Here is a 23,537-nt window from a genome sequence, read left to right as displayed (position 1 = left end):
AGCTCCACTTGCTCAGCCTCGCGCGTGGGGCAGTAGATTTTTAAAGCAGGGTGGGGCGCATCCCGCCTTTCTTTAGGCCAGAGAACGCCGAGGCTATTCATTCATACCGTAGTCCTTTCCAGGGTCTAATTTTTTAAGCTGCTGGAATCAGTAGAGATGGGTTGGGCCACGCCTTCCCTCACATTTTTCGTCCTGCGGGTGAGTTTGGACCCCCAGGTGCCTTTTTGCTTTCCGTTAATCTGTCATCTTCTTGCACTCTATTCTCTCTGCAGTGATTTCTTCCTCTTTCTCTCCATCCAGCATTTCCTGAGTATTTTCTAATGTGCTAAGTTCTTTGGATGCAGAGATTGATCTTTGCCTTTTTGTGTGAATGTCATATAAATGGTATCGTACAGCATGTAAATTTTTGTGTCTGTTTTCCGTCATTTAGCATAATGTTTTTGAGATTTGTTCATATTGTTAGTATTTAACTAGTTCTATTCCTTTTTACTGCTGAGTAATGTTTCATGCTTGGATGTACTATGATTTGTTTATCCATTTATTGGCTGCTGGGCATTTTAGGTTATAGTTATGGGTTGTTTCCAATTATAGAGATTATGAATAAAGCTGATATATGCATTTTGATATAGGTTTTTGCTTGAATATTTGTTTTCTTTTCTCTTGGATAAATATCTAGGAGTGGAATTGCTGAGTTGTATGGTAAGTGTATGTTTAACTCTATGAGAATCTGCCAAAGTTTTCCAAAGTGGTTGTATTATTTTGCACTTCCACCAGCAATTATGAGAGTTTCAGTTACTCCACATCCTTGTTAGTACTTGATATCAGCTTTTATTAATTAATTTTTATTTATTAATTACATTCCTCTGGTAGGAGCATGATATCCCATCATGGTTTTGGTTACATTTCCTTTATGATTAATGATACTGAGCATCTTACCATAGGTTAATATCTTCTTTGGTCAAGTAGTTTATGCAAATCTTTTGCCCCTTAAAAAAATTGTGTTTGGGGGCGCCTGGGTTGCTCAGTCGGTAAGCATCTGCCTTCGGCTCAGGGCGTGGTCCCGGAGTTCTGGGATCGAGCCCCACATCAGGCTCCTCTGCTGGGAGCCTGCTTCTTCCTCTCCCACTCCCCTTGCTTGTGTTCCCTCTCTCGCTGGCTGTCTCTATCTCCGTCAAATAAATACATAAAATCTTAAAAAAATTGTGTTTGTTCTCTTACTGTTGGATTGTAAGGGTACTTTTTATATGACACAAGTCTTATCAGATACGCATCTTGCAAATACTTTCTGCCAATCTGTGGCTTATCTTTCCATTTCCTTAACTAGATCTTTCAAAGAGCAAAATTTTTTATTTTGATGACAATTTTTAAAATCAGTTTCTTCTTTATGATTTGTGTGTTTTGTGCCCTACCTACGAATCTTTGCCTAACCCAAAGTCTCAAAAAATTTCTCCTATGTTTGGTTCTATAAGTTTTATAGTTTTAGCTTTTACATTTAGGTCTGTGATCCATTTTAAGTTAATTTTTTGGTATAGATAGATAGATGTCCAATACCACACCTATTTCCAGTACCTATTTGTAGACACACCTATCCATTCGACACTAATTTCATTGGCACCTTTGTTGAAAATTGATTTAGGACACACACACACACACACAACTATTTCTGGTTCTTTGTTCTGTTCTGCTGATCTATTTGTTTTGATTTTTGTAAATTTATATTAAGTCTTGAAATCAGGTAGTTTTCCAACTTTGTTCCTCTTTTTCAAAATTGTTTTGACTATTCTAGATCCTTTGCTTTTCCATATAAAGTTTAGAGTCATCTTGTAAATTACTACAAAATTTTGCTGGGATTTAGATTGGGATTATGTTGACTATGTAAATCAATTTTGAGAGAATCGACATGTAAACAATATTGAGTTTTCTGCCTACGAACATATTTTATCTCTTTATTTCTATTTTCTTGTCAAGTGTTTTATAGTTCAGTATACAAATCTTGCACATATTTTGTTTAGATTTTCCCTTAATATTTATTTTTTGATGCTATTATAAATGCTGATTTTTTTCTCATTTCATTTTCCAATTGTTTATTGTTAGTATGCAGAAATATGATTGATATTTGTATATTTGCCTTGTATCCTGTGACCTCATTAAACTTACTTATTAGTTATAGTACCACTTTTTGTAGATTGCATAGGATTTTCCAAGAACATGTGTCATATGTGAATATAGTTTTACTTCTTCCTTCCAATCTGTATGCCCTTTCTTTCTTTCTTTCTTTCTTTCTTTCTTTCTTTCTTTCTTTTCTCTCTCTCTCTTTTTTTTCTTCTCTTTTCTTTTCTTCTTTGCCTTGTTGCACTGCCTTGTGCCTCCACTGCATTGGTGTTTAGATGTATTCTACTAGGTTGAGGAAGCTCTCTTTTATTCCTTGTTTTTTGAGAGTTTTATTATGAATCATTGTTGAATTTTGTTAGATACTTTTCTTGTATCTGTAGAGATGCTCATGTGATTTTTCTTTTTAAATATGTTGATATGGTGAATAATACTGATTGGTTTGGAATGTTGAACCAATTTTGCATTCCTGAGATAAATTCCACTTGGTTTTGATGCATCATCCTTTATATATATATATTTCTTGATTTGATCTGCTAATATTTTGTTGAAGATTTTGTGAATATTTTCATGAAAAATGTTGGTTTGTAGTTTTATTTTAACTAATCTTTGTCAAATTTTGTTATCAGGTGATGCTGATTTCATAAATTGAGTTGGGAAGTGTTCCCTCTTTCCTATTTTATGGAAGAATTTGTATAGAATTAATATTATTTTCTTCTTAAATATTTGGTAGAATTCCTAGTAAGGTCACTGAGGCCTGGAATTTCCTTGGCGGGGATCTTTTTTATAAAAAATATAAGTAAAAAACATATCCAGGGCTATTCAGGTTATTTATCTTGTTGATTGTTCCATGTGCATTTGAAAAGAATGAGCATTCTGTAAATGTCAGTTAGGTCAAGCTGATTGGCAATTTTCCTCAAGTGAGTGTGGAGGCTTACTGAATATGGAAGCTTCAGTCAGTATAGTTGGGGATCAAGCTGGGCTTGAGTTTTGTTATTACTGTCGTTAGCTTCAGTGTACATAGGCTTCAAATTTGGTAGGCTGCTGTAACTTTGTGCTTATTAGAAAAGGCCCTGGAGTACTGGAAGGTTTTCCTGTGTTCTACATTCTGTGCTTTCATCTGCCTCTGCTTGCCTGTGCCACAGAGGGAAGTCTCTCTCCTTGCTCTTTCCCTCAGCAGTAGAATGTTGTTTGTTACTCAGTCCTAAGATCATGGTAGGTACAGGCATTCTCTATTCTACTGGTCCTGTCTTAATCCATTTGCCTTGGGAGTGGATCTTTCTCAATGTTCCTTCCTCTTCTCCCCTTGGCAACCAAACTCTGCCTTGTATTTGTGGCTGATAATGGGGGAAAGAGAGATTCCTGATCCTCACTAGTGCTGGCTCACCTCTGCTTTGTACTGGTGTAGGATCCTGGGCCCAAGAGAGTTTTTTTTCCCCATGAGGAAGATCATTTTTGCCTCTATCTCATCCCCAGAAACAATTAATTATTGCCTTGTCTTCAGAGTGGGAAGTTCTCTGAGCCCTCCCTCAGAGGTTTAAGGCCTTTTCCTCCTATGAGTGGAAAGTTAGGCGAGGTAGCATGGTTTTATGCCTGTCCTGAAGTGGCAGTTTATCCCTTCTTGTGCACCTGTGCCACAGAAGGGGACTCTCTGGAGTTCCCGGCTTTGCGGCCACTCTTTTGGATGGGCACCTGGTAGAGACCCATGGAAAAGAGCATGAAAGTGCGTGTAAATTCCCCATGTGTTTTGAGCTTTTAGTTATTTTAAACTGAAATGTTAGCCTACATACAGTCTACTGCAGTTAAAATTTCAACCGATTTCTTCTTTTTTTGCTTGTGTAGTAGCCTCCTTTTTCTTCTTTGCTCTGCCAAATGTGAAATAGTTTGGAGCTCCCTTCTGTCCTTGGAGAGGTTTGTTATTCTTCAAAATTTAATTCACTTGATTGTCCTACAACTTCAATTTTCTGATGGGTTCAAGAACAAATTATGGTTTGGTAGATTATACCATTTTTTCTCATTGTTAGGGTGGGAGAGACATTCTTGTACTGGTTTTCTACATCCTATGTATTAGTAGAACTCCAATAATAAGTGTTAAAGGATTGCATCTATGTCCCTGAGAAAAATTGGTCTGTAATTTTCCTTTCTTGTAATGTCTTTGACAAGCTTTGTATCAAGGTTATGCTGGTCTGATAAAATGAGTAGAGAAGCGGTCCCTCCTTTTTTATTTTCTGTTTGCTGAGAGAGTGTTATGAGATTGTGTTATTTCTTTCTTAGATGTTTGGAAGAATTCTCCAATAAAGTCTGTGTCTTAGATTTTCTTTTGGGAGTTTTGTGTGTGTGTTTTTTTTTTTTTTTAGCAGACTTTATTTTTTGAGAATAGTTTTAGGTTTACAGCAAATTGAGCAGAAGGTACAGAGTTCCAATATATTCCCTTTTCCCTTGTACACAATTTTCTGTATTAACATCTTGCATTAGTGTGGTACTTTTTTACAATTGGTGAACCAATATTGATACATCATTATTAAATAAAATCCATAGTTTACATCAGGATTCACTTTTTGTGTTTTACAGTTCTGATGGTTTTTACAAATGTAAAATGTCATATATTTGCTATTTCAGTATCTTACAGAATAGTTTCACTGCCCTAAAAATCCTCTGTGCTGCACCTGCTCATCCCTCCCTTTATTCCTCATAAGCTTCTGTCAACCATTGACTTTTCTGTTCTATAGTTTCACCTTGAAGAATGTCATATAGTCGGACTCATGCAGTATGTAGCATTTTCAGACTGGCTTCTTTCACTTAGTAATATGAATTATGTTCCTCTATGTCTCTTTGTGACTTGATAGTTTTTTTTTTTTTTTTGGAATAATATTCTATTGTGTGGATGTATCACAGTTTATTTATACATTCACCTGTAGAAGGACATCTTGGTTGCTTCCAAGTTTTGGCAGTTATGAATAAAACTACTAAAACATTCCTGTGTAGATTTTTGTGTTGACATAAAATACCAAGGAGCATGACTACTGTATTGTATTGTAAGACAATGATTAACTTTGTTAGAAGCTGATGACTTTTCTAACAATGTGGCTGTACCATATTCCATTCCCATGACCAATGAACGAGTTTCTGTTGCTCCACATCCCCACCAACATTTGGTGTTGTCAGTGCTTTAGATTTTAGCCATTCTAATAGATGTATTGTGATAGTCTCACTTTTGTTTTAATTCGCAATTCTTTAATGACTTATGACACTGAGCATCACTTCAGATGTTTATTTGCCATCTGTATATCTTCTTTGATGGATGTCTGTTCAGATTTTTTGCCCATTTTTAGATTATATGTTCTTATTTTTGCGTTTTAAGAGTTTGTTGTATGTTTTGGGTACAAGGTTTTTTGTTTTTGTTTTTTTAAATCAGCTATGTCTGGTACAAATTTCTCCCAATATGTGGCTAGTCTTTTCATTCTTTTAAAAGTATCTTTTGCAAAGAAGTTTTAAAATTTTAATGGAGTCCATCTTATCATTGTTTTTCTTTTATGGATTGTACTTTTGGTGTTGTGTCTAAAAATTAATTGCTAGACCCAAAGTCACTTAGGTTTTCCCTTATGTTATCTGTTTTTAGAAGTCTTATAGTTCTGGGCTTTGAATTTAGGTCTGTGATCCATTTTGAGTTAATTTTTGTGACAGGTATGAGGTGTGTATCTAGATTTTGTGTGTGTGTGTGTGTGCGTGCCTGTGGATGTCACGTTATTCAAATACAACTTTTTGACTTGTTGATAAGACTATCTTTGCTCCATCGTCAAAGTTGACTATGTTTGTGTTGGTTTTTCTGGGTCTCTATTCTGTTGCATTGATCTGTTTGTCTATTCTTTCACCACTACCACACTGTCTTGATTTCAGTAGCTTTATAATAAGTTGAAGTTGGGTGATGTCAGTCCTCCAACTTTGTTCTTATTCTTTAATATTGTGTTGGCAAGATTTTTAATAACATTAAATTTTGATAGATACAGGAATATTAAGATTTCTATTTCTTTTATTGTGAGTTTTAATAAGTTGTGTTTTTCAAGGAATTTGTTCATTTCATTTAATGATATAAATCAGTGTCCTAAAGTTGTTTATAATAAACATATATTTTTTAAAGTCTGAAAATTCTATAACAACTTCTGATAATGGTAATTTGTATGTGTGCATGTGTGGTGTGTGTGTTTGAACAGTTTTGCTAAGGGTCTCTCAATTTTATTAATCTCATCAAAAAAGCAGTTTGTCCTTTGATGATTTTACCTTAATTTTGGATCATATCTTTATTATTAATTGCCTCCTGCTTTCTTTAGGATTGATTTGCTGTTTTTTTGTTTTGTTTTGTTTTCAGTTTCTTCAAATGGAAGTTTACATCAAAGATTTGAAACCTTTCTTCATTTCTAAAATATGCATTTAAAGTTATACTTTCCCCCCAACCACTATTTTGACTGTATCCCATAGTTTTAATGAGTCATATTTTCATTATCCTTTCATTCAAAATATTTCCTAATAATTTTTTTTGTGATTTTTAATTTGGTTCAAGGGTTATTCTGAAGTATATTGCTTAATTTCTAAGCAGTTGAGATATTCTCTTTTTGTTACCAATTTCCAGCTTAATTTTAGTGTTGTCAGAGAACATCTTCTGACTGATTAAATATTTTTAAAATTTTAGGGGCTTGCTTTATAACCCAGTGTATAATCAATTTTGCTGAATGTTCCATGTGCACTTGTAAAGAATGTGTGTACTGTCACTGTTGGGTTAGGCTTATCTCTATATGCCACTGAGCCCACTTGTTAATTATGCTATTTAACTTTCTTATAATCTTATTGAATTTTTTTTCTGCTTGTTTTATCACCTATTGAAAGAAATATGTTAAAATCTCCCACTATGACTATATATTTGTCTATTTAATACTCTCATTTTATGCTTTCTATGTTTTTAGGCTATTTTATTGGTTACATAAGATTTACATTGTTATTTTCCTGATGGCTTAACCCCTTAATCATTATGAAATGTCCTCCTTTATTTCTAGTGAGTTTCTTGCCTTAGAGTCTGTTTTGTGTGATGTTAGTATAATTACATCAGCTTTCTTTAATTAGTGGTTGCATGGTGTGACTTTTTTCACCCTACTGTGACTGTATTTTCACCCTACTGTGACTGTGTTTAAGATGTGTCTCTTGAAAGCTTCAGCATCATATAGTTGTTTTTTAAATCCAGTCTAACAACCATAGTCTTTTATTTGTATTATTTGTCTATTTGTATTCAATGAATTTACTGATACTAGTTTTGTATTTGTATGTTACTGATTTAGTTTTGTATTTCTGGTCTTAATATTTGTTTTTTTAGTTGATCCATTTGCTTTATATTGTTTTCCCTCTTTTAATTATTCAGATATTATTCAAATATTTTATTATTTCTTTTTCTCTTCATTAATGTGATAGTTACATGTTGTTTTACTATTCTTTAAATAGCTACTCTGGATGTTACAGAATTTATTCTTGATTAATTATAGTCTCATATAAATAATCACTTTACTATTTCCCTGTTATGTAATGCTAGAACTTAGAATACTTTACTCATTTATGCTGCTTTCCTTTTGTTTTTGTTTTGTTTTGTTTATGGGTTTTTTTTTTTGCCGTGCCTTTTATGTGTAGTTTAAATCCCTTGAGAGAGATAGTCCAAGGTGGTGGATGAGTAGGAGACCTTAGTTTCGTCTGGTCCCAGAAATTCAGCTAGATAGCTATCAAACCATTCTGAACACCTATGAACTCAACTGGAGATCTAAGAAAAAAAAAAATAGCTGCAACTCTACAAAATAGAAAAGCAACCACTTTCTGCAAGAATGACAAGATGGAAAAACTCACCTCAAAAAAGAGAACAAGAGGGGTGCCTGGGTGGCGCAGTCATTAAGTGTCTGCCTTTGGCTCAGGGCATGATCCCAGCGTTCTGGGATCGAGCCCCCACATCAGGCTCCTCTGCTAGGAGCCTGCTTCTCCCTCTTCCACTTCCCCTGCTTGTGTTCCCTCTCTCGCTGGCTGTCTGTGTCAAATAAATAAATAAAATCTTAAAAAAAAAAAGAGAACAAGAGGCAGTACTGACTCCAGGGACCTAATTAGTATGGATATAAGTAAGATGTCAGAACTAGAGTTCAGAATAATGATTATATAGATAATAGCTGAGCTTGAAAAAAGCATAGAAGACACTAGAGAATCCCTTTCTGGAGAAATAAAAGAACTAAAATCTAATCAAGTTGAAATAAAAGGGCTATTAATGAGATGCAATAAAAAATGGAGGTTGTAACTGCTAGGATAAATGAGACAGAAGAGAGAATTAGTGATACAGAAGACAAAATGATGGAGAATAAAGAAGCTGAGAAAAAGAGAGATAACTACTGGATCACAAGGGGAAAAGTTGAGAGATAAGTGATACCATAAAGCAAAACAATATTAGAATAATTGGGATTTCAGAAGATGAGGGAAGAGGGAGAAAGAGGGGCAGAAGGTATAATGGAGCCAATTACAGCAGAGAACTTCCCTAATCTGGGGGAGGAAATAGGCATTCAAGTCCAGGAGCCACAGAGAACCCCCCCTCAAAATCAATAAAAAGGCCACACCTCGACATATAATAGTGAAACTTGCAAATCTCAGAGACAAAGAGAAAATCCTGAAAGCACCTGGAGACAAGAGGTCAATAACCTACAAGAATAGAAACATTAGACCGGCAACAGACATCTATCCACAGGCCAGAAAGGACTGGCATGATATATTCAGGGTGCTAAATGAGAAAAATATGAAGCCAAGAATACTTTATCCATCAGGGCTGTCATTAAAAATCAAAGCAGAGATAAAAAGCTTCCAGGACAAACAGAAACTGAAATAATTTGTGATCACTAAACTAGCCCTGCGAGAAATATTAAAGGGGGTCCTTTAAGTGGAGAGCCCAGAAGTAACATAGACCAGAAAGGAACAGAGACAATATGTAGAAAAAATAATGACTTTACAGGTAATACAGTGGCACTAAATTCATGTCTTTCAATAGTTACTCTGATTGTAAATGGGCTAAATGCCTCAATCAAAAGACACAGGGTATCAGATTGGATAAAAAGTCAAGACCCATCAATATGCTGTCTGGAAGAGACTCATTTTAGACCCAAGGACACCTCCAGATTGAAAGGGGGTGGTGAAAACCATTTATCACAATGGACATCAAAAGAAAGCTGGGATAGCAATCCTTATATTAGACAAATTAGATTTTAAACCAAAGAATGTAATTAAAGATGAGGAAGGACACTATATCATAAGTAAAGAGTTTATCCAACAAGAAGATCTAACAATTGTAAATATTTATGCCCGTAACATGGGAGCAGCCAATTATATAAACCAATTAATAACAAAATTAAAGAAACACATTGATAATAATACAATAATAGTAAGGGACTTTTTTGTTTTTAAGATTTTATTTATTTATTTGACAGAGAGAGGTAGCGAGAGAGGGAAGACAAGCAGGGGGAGTGGGAGAGGGAGAAGCAGGCTTCCCGCCAAGCAGGGAGCCCGAAGCAGGGCTCGATCCCAGAACACTGGGATCATGACCTGAGCCGAAGGCAGACGCTTAACGACTGAGCCATCCAGGCGCCCCAGCAGGGGACTTTAATACCCCACTCACTGCAATGGACAGATCATTTAAGCAGAACAACAAGGAAAAAGGGGTTTTGAAAGACACACTGGAGCAGATGGACTTCACAGATATGTTCAGAGCATTCCATCCTAAGGCAACAAAATACACATTCTTCTTAAGTGCACATGGAACATTCTCCAGAATAGATCACATACTGGGTCACAAATCAGGTCTCAACTGGTACCAAAAGATTGAGATTATTCCCTGCATATTTTCAGACCACAATGCTTTGAAACTTGAACACAATTATAAGAGGAAATTTGGAAAGAACTCAAATACTTGGAGGCTAAAGAGCATCCTACTAAAGAATGAATGGGCCAATCAGGAAATTTACGAAGAATTTTAAAAATTTATGGAAACAAATGAAAATGAAAACACAACTGTTCAAAACCTTTGGGATGCATAAAGGCTGTCCTAAGAAGGATGTATATAGAAATAAAAGCCTTTCTTAAGAAACAAGAAAATTCTCAAATACACAGCCTAACCTTACACCTAAAGGAGCTGGAGGAAGAACAGCAAATAAAACCTAAACCCAGCAGGAGAAGAGAATTAATAAAGATTAGAGCAGAAATCAATGAAATAGAAACCAAAAGAACAGTAGAACAGATCAACGAAACTAGGAACTGGTTCTTTGAAAGAATTAATAAGATTAATAAACCCCTCGCCAGACTTATCAAAAAGAAAAGAGAAAGGACCCAAATAAGTAAAACCAAGAATGAAAGAGGAGAGATCACAACCAACACCGAAGTAATACAAACAATTATAAGAACATATTATGAGCAACTATATGCCAACAATTAGGCAATTTGGAAGAAATGGATGCATTCCTAGAGACATATAAATTACCAAAACTGAAACAGGAAGAAATAGAAAACCTGAACAGACCCATAACCAGCAAGGAAATTGAAGCAGTAATCAGAAATCTTCCAACAAACAAAAGTCCAGAGCTGGATGGCTTCCCAGGGGAATTCTACCAAACACTTAAAGGAGAAATAATACGTGTTCTTCTGAAGCTGTTTCAAAAAATAGAAAAGGAAGGAAAACTTCCAAACTCATTCTGTGAGACCAGCATTACCTGATCCCAAAACCAGACAAAGACCCCACCAAAAAGGAGAATTACAGACCAATATCCCTGAGGAACATGAATGCAAAAATTCTCACCAAGTTACTAGCCAATAGGATCCAACAGTACATTAAAAGGATTAGTCACCACAACTAAGTGGGATTTATTCTTGGGCCGCAAGTTCAACATCCACAAATCAATCAACATGATACACTACATTAATTAAAAAAGGACAAGAACCATATGATCTTCTCAATAGATGCAGAAAAAGCTTTTAACAAAGTACAGCATCCTTTCTTGATTAAAACTGTCCACAGTGTAGGGATAGAGGGAACATACCTCAATATCACAAAAGACATGCAGGAAAAGCCCACAGAGAATATCATTCTCAATGGGGAAAAACTGAGAGCTTTTCTCCTAAGGTCAGGAGCACAGCAGGGATGTCCACTATCACCATTGTTGTTTAACATAGTACCAGAAGTCCTAGCCCCAGCAATCAGACAACAAAAAGAAATAAAAGACATCTGAATCGGCAAAGAAGAAGTCAAACACTCACTCTTCACTGATGACATGGCACTCTATGTGGGAAACCCAAAAGACTCCACCCCAAAATCACTAGAACTCATACAGCAATTCAGCAACATGGCAGAATATAAAATCAATGCACAGAAAACAGTTGCATTTCTATACACAAATGATGAGACAGAAGAAAGAGAAATTAAGGATCTATCCCATTACAATTGCACCAAAAACTATAAGGTACCTAGGAATAAACCTAACCAAAAAGGTAAAGGATCTGTACTCTTAAAAACTATGAAATATTCATGAAAGAAATTGAAGACACAAAGAGTTGGAAAAACATTCCATGCTCATGGATTGGAAGAATAAATGTTCTTAAAATGTCCATGCTGTCTGGGGCAACCTACACATTCAATGCAATCCCTATCAAAATACCATCAACATTTTTCACAGAGCTGGAACAAATAATCCTAAAATTTGTGTGGAACCAGCAAAGATTCCGAATACTCAAAGGAATGTGGAAAAAGGAAACCAAAGCTGGCAGCATCACAATCCTGGACTTCGAGCTATATTACAAAGCTGTAATCATCAAGACAATATGGTACTAGCACAAAAACAGACATGTAGATCAATGGAACAGAATAGAGAACCTAGAAATGGACCCTCAGCTCTATGGTCAACTAATCTTCAACAAAGCTGGAGAGAATATCCAATGGAAAGAAGACAGTCTCTTCAAGAAATGTTATTGGGAAAAATTGGACAGCCACATGCAGAAGAATGAAACTGGATCATTTTCTTACACCATACACAAAAATAGACTCAAAATGGATGAAAGACCTAAATGTGAGACAGTAATCCATCAGAATCCTAGAGGAGAACATAGGCAACAACCTTTTTGACCTTGGCCAACCTCCTTGCTAGACACGTCTCCAAAGGCAAGGGAAATAAAGGCAAAAATGAACTATTGGGATTTCATCAAGATAAAAAGCTTTTGTGCAGCAAAGGAAACAGTCAACAAAACCAAAAGACAACCAACAGAATGGGAGAAGATATTTGCAAATGTCTTATTAGATAAAGGATTTGTATCCAAAATCTATAAAGAACTTATCAAGCTCAAAACCCAAAGAATAAATAATCAAGCGAAGAAATGGGCAGAAGACATGAACAGACATTTCTCCAAAGAAGACATACAAATGGCCAACAGACACATGAAAAATTGCTCAACATCACTTGACATCAGGGAAATACAAATGAAAACTAGAATGAAATAACACTTCACATGGATCAGAGTGGATAAAATTAACAAGTCTGGAAATGACAGATGTTGGCAAGGATCTGGAGAAAGGGGAACCCTCTTAACACTCTTGGTGGGAATGTGAGCTCATGTAGCCATTCTGGAAAACAGTATTGAGGTTCCTCAAAAAGTTGAAAATAGAGCTACCCTACAATCCAGCAATTGAACTAGTAGGTATTTACCTCAAAGATACAAATGTAGTGATCCGAAGGGGCACCTGCACCCCAATGTTTATAGCAACAATGTCCACAATAGCCAAACTATGGTAAGATCCCAGATTTCCGTTGACAGATGAATGGATAAAGAAGATGTGGTATATATATACATTAGAATACTACTCAGCCATCAAAAAATGAAATCTTGCCATTTACAGTGATGTGGATGGAACTAGAGGGTATTATGCTAAGTGAAATAGGTCAATCAGAGAAAGACAATTATCTTATAATCTCACTGATATGTGGAATTTAAGAAACAAAACAGAAGATCATAGGAGAAGAGAGGAAAATAAAACAAGATGAAATCAGAGAGGGAGACAAGTCATAAAAGTCTTTTAATCATAGGAAACAAGCCGAGGGTTGCTGGAGAGGAGGAGGGTGGTGGGATGGAGTAACTGAGTGATGGACTTGAAGGAGGTCATGTAATGTAATGAGCGCTGGGTATTATAAGACTGATGAATCCCTGATCTCTACCTCTGAAACTAATAATATATTATGTTAATTAATTGAATTTAAATAAGAAAAAAGAAAAAATCCCTCAAGACATGGCTATTACTGTTTTGTAGCATCAATAGTCAGTCCGTATTTACTCATTTTTAACCACATTTTTATCCTTTTTTTGCTCATCATTTACTTCTACATTTCCATATTTACTTTGGGATTATTTTTCTTCTACAATAAGAACTCTTCTTAGTATGTTTTTTGTGCAAATTACCTGGCATGAATTCCTCAGTTTTATTTGTCTGGTGTCTCTATTTCATCTTCATTTTTGAAGGACTTTTTTAATGCATATAGATTTCAAAGTTGGCAGTAATTTTTTTTTTTCCACCATGCTGAGACACTTTATTGTCTTTGGCTTTTTTGTTTTGTGTTTTGAAGTCAGACCTTAGTCTTTTTATTGTCTACTGAATCTATGCTGCCCACCTTTACCCTGGCTGCTTTTAATATTTTCTTTCTGTCTTCGGTGTTTAGTAGTTTTGTTAAGATGTGTCTTGGTGTGTTGTTAGTATTTGTTTTATTTATTATTTGTTGTTTGTATTGTATTGTTGTTTGTATTATTGTTTTTGTTTGTATTATTATTATTTTATTTATTCTGGTTTGAGTTTGTAGAGCTTCTTGAATCTGGGGTTGATATCTTTTACCAGTTTTGGAAAATTCTTGGTCATTAATTGTTCCAGTATTTATTCTGCCACACTTTTTTCTCTCCTCTCTTTCTGAGGAGAAAGTCCAATTTATACATGTTAGACTTTTCCCTGAATCCCATTTATCTCCAGTAATTTTTTCCTTTTTTTCCATTATTTTTTTTCTCTGTGCTGATATCAATATAGATATTTCTTTTGACCTTCCAATTCACTAATCCTGTTTTAGGCTATTTCATATCTCCTGGTAAATCCAGCTGATGAGTTCTTATTCACATAGTGTATTTTACAGTTCAAAAATTTCCAGATGATTCTTTTTTGTTGATTCCAGTTGTCAGGTAAAATTATCCACTTTTTATCTATTTCGCCCATTTTTTCTTCTTTTTTCAAAAAACATGTAAGTCATAATTATTTTAGAGTCCTTGTTAGTTAACACCAATATCTGGATCACATGTAGATCTGTGTCTATGGTGTTATTTTCTTTTGTTTATCTGATTTTTCCTATCAGCATGACTAGTAAATTTTTATTTGTTGCTAGACATTGTGTGTGAAAAACTGTAAAGCCTGTAGATGATATCTTACTTTATTGAGGGTTCCCTCTCCACTGGGTAGATAGTCTTGTGACTGGTTACTGTAATCCAATTAGGGAATGTTCTGGATTGAGGATGAGTTTTAGCCCCTTTGGTTTAATCTTCCTCTGGTTCTTTCCTGGCTCTCCAAGGTTTTCAACTAAGAATTTGATGTATTCTAGAGGTCCTCTCCCTCTTGGGTCCCAAACTCTAATATTTTTCTTGTCAGACTGCTAAAAAGACATTTTCAGAGGTTTCCTTCTTAGATTTTTAGCTTTCCACTCCACAGAATCCTAATATTAAAATAATTTGAGGACAAAACCAGCCATGTGCTTAAGATCTCCAAGTGTCTGCCAAAGCTCTCCTTATTTCTCTGTCCACTGTTGGTAGCCCTGCTTTGTGCTGGGTTTGTATTGATTCTCAGCCTCTTGTCTGTGCTCAGAATAATGATCCCAGGGAAAACATGGCTATAGACACCAGTTCATCTAACAAGATTTTTCCCTTTCTGTTACTGTAGTTCTTGTTCTCTCAGCAAATCTCTTCCTCCTTCAGATAGTTGATTCCCCTCACCCTGCCCCCCTCCCCCCTGGCTTTGCTAGTGCTCTGCAGGGGTGCTGATCAGCCACCAGTTCTTGCAACTTGGAAATGTAATTCCCATTTTGTGAAGACTGAAAAAGATAATATGCCTGGCACATTGTAAGTGCTTAGTAAATGAAAGCCTGGGTATTCCTTAAAAGTCCAAACAAGATTGCTTAAAACCCTTAAGGCTTCTTATGGCCCTTAGAAAAATGGTTAAAATCCTTGATCATGTCTACGAAGCTTGGTGGTACTGTTCTTCACTCTGCTCTTTCAGCCAAGACCATTTAAGCTCTGTAGGTCTTCTATACCCTCCCAGTTTAATGGCCCGTGGTACCTGGAACTTTCTTTTTTGTAGTATTTATCATACCTGTATTTATTTTTTAAATGTCTGCTCTCGCCATTAAAATATAAGTTTCATGAAAGCAGGAAGAGAGTAGGTCTTCATTGTTCTGCTGTATTTTACACCTACTGAAATGACTGGCATGAGCCAGGTGCTCAACATGTACTTATTAAGTGGAATAAATCCAGATTCTTCTTCTTTAATGTTGATTATAATGATATATATGGAGTATCTACTATATGCCAGATACTTTACTAGGTGACAAAAGACTACTGAAAGCATCCTTACCCATATGGAATTCAAAGTCTTATGTGGGACTCTGCTTTTCTTTGAAAAGTTTTTTTATTTTAAGTATTTCTTTTTTTCAAACTTGAGATCTAATAAGTTAATAGCTGTTTCTCAATTTATAAGAAATCTTAAAGTTCCAGAAAATAAGCAGCAATGACAAAACTTTTTGTTTTTAAAGCTTTTTGTATGTATTTCAGAATTGCAAGTAAAGATAAAAAAACCTGTGTATAACATAACCTTATTTGGAGATTACTGCCCTGAGGAAGTATTTTTGTTGCTTTCTATTTTGAACTCCACTTATATTAATTAAATATGATTATTTATTTGATTATTCAACAAGTATTTATTGAACGTTTAGTATATGTCAGGCACAATCCTACTCCCAGAGGATACAATAGTGAATAAAATAAAGTTCTGCCATCATGGAGAGGTGATAGTATTACAAATAAATACAGGCTCACAATACCTTATCTAAAATCTGGGGGCCAGGTGTGTTTTATAATTCAGATTTTTTTCAAATTTTGGAAGGGTAATTCAGGCATATTTTATGTTATTTAATATCCATACTATGGTCTTGTAGCACCTTATAATTACACAAATTAATATTTTTGCAATAAAATGTATGAATTTTCACACTAAGTGTGATAAATAAGGACTGTAAATAGTCTCATCAGTTCAGGTCAGATCAGATTTTGCCACCAAATGAGTTCAAGTCAGGACCAATTATACCACCAATTCAGTTATGAAAAAACTTTGGTTTTCAAGGAATTTCAAGTGAAGGATAATGTATCTGCAATATAACATCAGTTAATTGCTTTGATATAATAAGAAAGAAACATAAAAGCAGGATAAGGAGATGATTACATGGGAACTCAACTTGTATTTGGCTTGTTCTTAAGATACGTAAAGTAAAAGATCTATAATATTATAGATTGATACTTTAAAAGAATGTAATTATAGATCTTTAATATTAATACAACCTTGACCCTGAAAAAATGTGTTAACAACTTTGCCTTAGCTAATATCCGTTACTGCAGATTTAATAGAAATAAGCTAACTTTTGGGGCACCTGGGTGGCACAGCGGTTAAGCGTCTGCCTTCGGCTCAGGGCGTGATCCCGGCGTTATGGGATCGAGCCCCACATCAGGCTCCTCCGCTATAAGCCTGCTTCTTCCTCTCCCACTCCTGCTGCTTGTGTTCCCTCTCTCGCTGGCTGTCTCTATCTCTGTCAAATAAATAAATAAAATCTAAAAAAAAGAAAAAAGAAATAAGCTAACTCTTAAAAGGCAATTCTACAATCAGTTTTAGTAACATACTTTTAAACCACTGGTTATTTATTTGTTACATGCCTTTACAATTTTAATCATGGGGGCATTTTCGTGCCACCAGCATTTTTCTGTACTGTCTTCATTTTGTTTTTTGGGGTATATTCTGGAAAGTGCTAGAGCAGTATTGGTTCAACGTAATTAGAAAAATAAAATCATGCAGTATATTTTAAAGAGAAATATAAGTGATTTTTAGACTTTCCCCCCAGCTAATATTAACACTTCTTTTTTAATACTATAATTAAACTGTACTTTAATATGTCCTTTGTAGATTAAAATTTAATTATCAAGATCTTAGTGTGATAACGTGGAATTTTGTGTTTCTGGAAAGGGATGATATTTTTTGATTTCTGAGGTTTCTTGAGTTACTTTGTTATGAAGTTGACCTACATCTTAAAATCAAATTTGCTCACTCATCCTCTAGACACTAGCATGATAACCTAATCTAAATTTGATGTTTAGCACAAAGATCAACATTGTTATTTTGTATCATTCATTATTTGTATTTAAAATGGATGTTGTGTAAAACCTCAAATGTTATTTCCATTCCATTAAGTATTTAATAAGTCTTGTTGCTCTGATTGTTATTATAAATAATAGAATTGTGAAATGAAGGAAACTGAAAGAAGATAGGCTTTGGAGTGAGAAGGAATAGTATAATTGATAGGACATGTTATAAGTCTAGAACCCTAGAGCATCTCAATGCTAGTGTCCCTTACTAAAAAACTTATGAAATTATATGTCAAATGTTGTTTTTATTCATCATTATTCATCAGAATTTAGAGATCATAAAAAGAGAAGAAACTGACATTCATTTATCATTCATTTTAAGGAAATGAAAATTTAATGGATTTACATAAATTTTAATTAAATATATTTTCTGTAAGATGTAGATAGAACATGTATATTTTTTTAAAGGTTTTATTTATTTATTTGAAAGAGAGAGAGAGAGCACAAGCAGAGGGTAGGGGCAGAGGGAGAGGGAGAAGCAGGCTCCCCCCTGAGCAGGGAGCCCAATGCAGGGCTTGATCCCAGGACCCTGGGATCATGATCTGAGCTAAAGGCAGATGCTTAACCGATTGAGCCACCCAGGTACCCCAGAACATATATTGGTATTGAAAGGCCTATGCCATGAGTAGAACTTAACCATCTTCTGTCTTTTCTTTCTCTCTAGGGTAGGATTTGGCATATACATGGTTAAGCTTCAGATTGGACTACTGTAGTTGATATATAAATTAATAATTCAGGGACTCTGATTCTGTTTGGTACGAAGCAAGGACTGGTGTAATTCTTACCCATATCTGTCTTGGCTATTGTTGTGTTCTTTAACCCTGGAAAGTAAGACAATTGTAGGAGTGCTGACAATACCGACTCCCTCTTTGGCCCTTCATTTTGTTCATGTTCACTGGATGACCTTTCTTGGAGCTATGCATTCCTGGCTCCTTGGAGATTAATATACATAACTTAGAAATGCCCACCAAGGTTAGGATGGGGGGGCTTGCTTTGACCTCCCATGAATCCATTAAAGATAACATAGTCTTTCTCCTTCCTGATGCACTGGTGGTATCACAAGATCTAATTAAAGGTTAGCTGTTAATTAGGTGCATGCAAAGCCTTTGAGGTGCATGCAGACCCTTTGATCTCGCTACAGTGCCCTTCTGCACATCCTGTCACACTATAAAATCTGTGGACTAAGGTCTAGACTTTGTGGAGAATAGCTATACAGTGCCTGAATCATCATCTGCCTGATCCACCCCTGTCAGTAAGTTACCTGGTAAAACTCTATGTAATGTGTATGGAGTTCCATTTTCTGGTCTCAAAGTGCCTTCTTTCTCTCTTTTATTGATTGATTGATTGATTGATTTCATATCAATTTTTCATTTACCTTTTAGTTAATTAACATATAGTATAATATTGGTTTCAGGAATAGAATTTAGTGATTCATCATTTACATATAACACCCAGTGCTCATCACAATAAGTGCCATCCTTTATACCCATCACCCATTTGGCCCATCCCCAATCCATCTCCCCTCCAGCAACTCTCAGTTTTCTAAAGTTAAAAGTCTCTTATGGTTTGCCTTCCTTCCTGCCTTTTTTTTTTCCATCCCCTCTGTTCCTCTGTTTTGTTTCTTAAATTCCACGTATGAATGAAATCATATGGTATTTGTCTTTTTCTGACTGACTCATTTTACTTAGCATTATACACTCTAGCTCCATCTACATTATTGCAAATGGCAAAATTTCATTCTTTTTGATGGCTGAGTAGTATTCCATTGAGATTTTATATATATATATATACACACATATACATAAATGTATTATATATATATAAATGTATTGATATATATTGATATATATTGAGATATATATATTGAGATTATATATATACACACACACATATATATATACACACACCACATCTTCTTTATCCATTAATCAATCAATGGACATTTGGGCTCTTTCCATATTTTGGCTATTGATAATGCTGCTATAAACGATGGGGTTTGTATCCTTTAGGTAAATACCTTGTATCAGAATTCCTGGATTGTAGGGTAGCTTTATTTTTAACTTTTTAAGGAACCTCCATACTCTTTTTCCAGAGGGGTTGCACCATCAAAGTGCCTTCTCAATTTGGGGGATACTTTACTGTCTCTCCCCTACCTTCTAACAACAGTGTAAAAATGAATTATTATGTATAGCATTTCAAAATAAGAAACCTCTTTTCTCCATAGAATGTATGTACTGGGTAGGCCTGGGTAAGATAACTATTAAAATATGGGTTTGCTTTGAATAAGTAAGTATATCTCTTTGCATTTTATTTTAGCACTGAGTTGCTTAGAGAAGGTCATATAGGGTTTTTGAATTAGGTAAGGCCAAGCTGAAACAAGAGAGAAAGATTGATTACTAAATGTGAACTGAAGACTGGCTCAGGCATAAAGTATATTATGAAAGGAGGCTAAGAAGTAAAGATATGGAATAAGGGGGATAAGACAGACAGTGCTGGCAGAAAAGTGGGTCATCTTTGGGATGTCAGCAAAAGAAAAACAGTGAGGAATCTATCTTCAGGTGAGAGAAACCAGAGCAGGGTTTGAATTATACAACACAGATTGAGTGTAAGGCATGGCCAGCTTGCACAGAGCCAAAATTTCCAATTTGTAACTAAAACTCATTCCTGGCTACAATGTATGTCCACCGGGACTACTTGGATTACAGAAACAGATATGATCTACAATTTCATAAAGAATCAAAAATATTAGGAATGAATAGAGATACCCAGTTCAGCATGTTTTAATTGAGCCTCTCTTCTTTGGTGGGGATGGGAGAAATTAGACGATGTCCAAAACAGTGATGTTAGTGAGAAGGATGTTTGTGGATTGATGCAGGAAAGAGCATTTATTTATCACACTTTTTTCCTTAGCTTTCTTTTTTTTTTTTAAAGTAATCTCTCCACCTAATGTGGGGCTCGAACTTACGACCCCAGGATCAAGAGTCACATGCTCTACCAACTGAGCCAGCTAGGCATCCCGGCTTTTTATGTCCCTCAATACATTATGAGTTCCTCAAGAGTGAGGGAGAATCATGTCTTGTTTTTATTTTTATGTTCAGCAACTGACACATAGGAAGTATTCAATTAATTATTGAAAGAAGAATGTAAATTGATAGGCATATACTAGGATATATATATACTGAAAGGACACAGATGGGAGTAGAGAAGACTTGGCTAGCACTCAAGGTGGGAAGATTGGAATGAATTCCCAAGATAGGAACAGCAAGAAGGTTAAGTGGAAGGTTTCTGTTGTAGGGCACTTCTAAAGAGTGAAGGAGTTCAGAACAAGTCTCCCCAAAATGTGCCACTTTGGTATGTGGATTGTTTTGAGCTGAAGGCAATCGAGATCCTGCAGGCTCAAAAGAAACTTTTGCATTTAACCACCTAGAAGAATCTAAATTGGGTGTTTCCCAGAATAAGAATTATTACCAGAGATAAATTTTATCTGAGTGACCCATCTGTATGGCAGGGCAAATATCTAATTATGAAACATCTGCTCTTCTTACTGCTCTGTGAATTACCTTCCTTCCCTTCGAAGCCCCAGGTTTCTACCCCATTCTTTAGCTCAGGATGGCGCATATACCTCATTTTACCTTCCTATTTTGAACCTCTTATGTATGTGGGATTCGCATATGTATGAAATTAGATTTGATTTTCTCCTGTTAATCTGTTTCATGTCAATTTAATTCTTAGACCAGCTGGAAGAATCTCTGAAGGCTAGAGAAAAATTTTTCCTTCCCAACAAAAGATAAGATTATATAGGTTGGATAGGACTAGGTTTTTAGAAGATCATAAATGCCAGAATGAATTTGCTTTTATTCTGTATGTACTGAAGGGGTCATTGAAGTATTTCGAGGAGGGTGAAGACATGAAGGATTTTTTAAAGAATATTAATCTGGCACTGGTGAGTTCAAGAGATAGGAATAGGAGAGGGTGTTAAAGCTTCATTTTCCACTTTATTCTTTCCTACACTCTCTTGGAACTTTTGCTGTTCCACAAAGTGACAGTGCACAAGAACATCCCCATGCCTTTGCTCGGTCTGCTTACATAGCCCATAGTCTTTTGTTCCCCTTTTCCAGTTCTTCAATTAGAATTAATTGTTCCTGTCTCTAAGGATGATACCTTTGTTGTAATGTATTTTTTTCTTATGGTAGCATTAGTTTTTTTTTTTTTTTTAATTGGGTATCTTCATGTCTGAACTAAAAATTCCAGAAAACAAGGGCAATCATCTTGTGTTTCCCATGGGGTTTTGCAGGTGTAGGTCTAAGGAATCTTTAGTGCAAATGCATTCATTGTGAACATGTTTATGAAGTACTTACTATGTGATAGCTATTGTGCTGATTCTTGGGGTACAGAGATGAAAGACATTTAGATTCTAGAAAACTTGAATTCACCACTGAGAACTTGATGGTTCCTCAATACTTAAAGACTTTTCTGATGATATTTATGTGATGTTAAAGAGTGTTACTTTTTGATCTTGTTTAACAAAATGTGTCCACTGCATCACTTAATAAAGTCAAAATGATCAGTGCATAATGTTATGAAATCATATATAGGTAGAAGATTGATTCAAAGTGCAAGGCAGAGCGATACATATTTATGTAATAAAGCATGAAAACTTTACTGAGGTTCAGATTCCACACTGCAACTAATTTTTAGGAAACTACTAGTCAAATTTTGGTATACTATCACAGGAAAATATCTATAATATCTGAAAAGGATATGAAAATACCCTTCCCTTTTCCAGTTACATATCTGTGTGACACTGATCTGTTTCATATACATCAATCAAAATGACATAGTGCCACAGATGGAATATCACAAGAGATTGAAGGGTCCAACTGTCTTCAGTTAAGCCAAACATCAGAGATTTGCAGAAATGTAAAACAATGCCTCATTTTCTCACCCCAATTTTTGTATCTAAAAATATAGTTCTTTCAAACAAAAATATTTAGGCTAATATATAATGGGTTATAGTGTTATTTTTAAACAAGTTAATATTTTTATTGTAAAATATGCATAAAATTGACCATTTTTACCATTTTTAAGTGTACATTTTAAGTGGCATTAAGTACATTCACATTGTTGTGCAACCATAAATAACCATCCATCTGCAGTACTTTTTCATCCCCAAATAGAACTTTGTACCCATTAAATACTAACTCTCCATTCCCATCTTCCCCATAGCCCCTTGCAACCAGCATTCTACTTTCTGTCTCTATGAATTTGACTGTTCTATGTACCTCATATATGTGAATTCATACAGTATTTGTCTTTTTGTGACAGGCTTATTTGACTTAGCATATTGTTCTCAAAGTTCATCCATGTTGTAGATATGTCAGGTTTTTCTTCCTTTTTAAGGGCTGAGTAGTATTTCATTGTGTGTACATATCACATTTTGCTTATCCATTCGTCTGTGGATACTTAGGTTGCTTCCACATTTTACTTATTGTGAATAATGCTGCTATGAGGATGAGTGTACAACTACATGTTCAAGTATGTACCCAGAATTGAAATTGCTGGATCATGAGGTAATTCAGTTTCTAATTTTGGGGGAGGAAATTCCATACTAATAAACAAATAAGGGTTTTTTTTTTTCTGTTCTAATTTCTAATGCTGTAAATATCAGTAGATGTAATCCACATAAAGAAAGTACTCTTAGATCCTCAATTTTTAAGAGAGTGAGGGTCCTGAGGGTTAAAAGTTTGAGAATCAGTGGTCTAGTGAAATGAGTGAAGTAGAGAGATCAGTTAGGAAGTCACTATCGTAGTGGACAAGTTGCACTGGACTTTGCTCATAGAATGGGCAGGGTGGTAAGAAGAATGTGTCATGTGAAAAGAACTTGGAGAACCTGGAAA

General features: G+C 35.2%; 1 protein-coding gene across 5 annotated transcripts in view; it reads left to right on the top strand.

The window, feature by feature from the left end:
• Positions 1 to 23,537, top strand: part of TBC1D19 (TBC1 domain family member 19) — a 150,628-nt gene that overhangs the window by 373 nt on the left and 126,718 nt on the right. The window lies entirely within an intron of this gene.

This window comes from Ursus americanus, chromosome 8 (genome assembly GCF_024610735.1).
Source record: "Ursus americanus isolate L20-20 chromosome 8, mUrsAme1.1.p, whole genome shotgun sequence".
Classification (NCBI taxonomy): domain Eukaryota; kingdom Metazoa; phylum Chordata; class Mammalia; order Carnivora; family Ursidae; genus Ursus; species Ursus americanus.
This window is presented reverse-complemented; position numbering and strand designations above follow the sequence as displayed.